Here is a 1,383-nt window from a genome sequence, read left to right on the forward strand (position 1 = left end):
CACAAAGTTTTTTTAAAAGTACACCTCATCTATACCGAAAATACATAATATAAAAATATTGAATATAAGCACCAGTACTACATTTATTTACGATTTGCATACATAATAAGCTTTTATCTCTCTTTCATTTCTAAACGGACTATAGGGAATCATACGATTAGGAAATTTCCGATATTCCCCTACAATTTCCTAGTTTTCTTCGCAAAAATCTAATACTAACAGCATGTCGACTTCATAGTCATGAGTTTTGGTTATTTTTTAACTAACATTAATCATACCGTGCTTTATTTAACCCTTTTGTAAACTATGAGGTTTATTAATTGAAGAGAAAGAAAAAAATGTAAAATGAAATTCCGTATAATACGAAGTAATATTTCTTTTAATAGCAGCTAGAGGAGAAAAGATCTGGAAATAATTTGGGGTGTCAACGCTCATCAACCCCTTACAAGCCATTAACATTAATATGCTGCTAATTCATCATGTATTAAATCTGGTTTTTCTATATTAAAGATTTGGAAATATATATTTTTTTTATGTAAACCCCACATTGCAAGGGCAAATGGACCAAAAAGTGAAAGATACGAAAAAAGGCAGTCTTGATAAAAGTTTTTGCTTGTTTAGTAAATAAATAATATAATAATAAAATAAAATCCTGCAAAATAAGGTATGTTTACTCTTAAGCAAAATAACATTTTTGTATTTTTGACCCACTCTGTACAACGAAATTGAAGTCATGGTGATTCGTATTTTCTAACCAAGCAAAAACTTTTATCAAGAATACCTTTTTTCGTATCTTTCAGTTTTTTGGTTCATTTGTCCTCTTGGAAACTCAATCCCCGGACATATCGTAGATAAGTTGCCTTAAATAGCACATCAGCCACAGAAAAAAAGTCCAAACCCAAGAGAGCCACATATCATTTCCGCAGAAATTCGATACGCTGAACACGATCATGTAGTCAAAATTCATGATTTCACAGCAAATTTCGGAGAAAAGTGAAATTTTTGGGTGAAAAAAGCTAAATGTGGGTCAAAACTGATTTTTTTTCCTAAATTTTGTTCAAATATATCATTTTCATAGTATTTTGACGCTGAACACGACCTCGATATTTCTCAGAAAATTCACTGTTTGGGTGAGAATTTGCCCAAATATGGGTCAAAACTGTTTTTTTCCTAGACATTGTCCTAATATATCATTTTCGTAGTATTTTGAACACGATGCCAATAGTAAAATTTACCCATGATCCCGATATTTTTCAGAAAATTTGAGCTAGTTCTCACTTAAATAGTGAATTTTCTGAGAAATATCGACGCCGTGGGTAAATTTAACTAAAATCATCGTGTTCGACGTCTCAAAACACTACGAAAATGATATACATATTTGGA

Source organism: Anoplophora glabripennis, unplaced genomic scaffold, assembly GCF_000390285.2.
Source record: "Anoplophora glabripennis isolate ALB-LARVAE unplaced genomic scaffold, Agla_2.0 scaffold329, whole genome shotgun sequence".
Taxonomy (NCBI): domain Eukaryota; kingdom Metazoa; phylum Arthropoda; class Insecta; order Coleoptera; family Cerambycidae; genus Anoplophora; species Anoplophora glabripennis.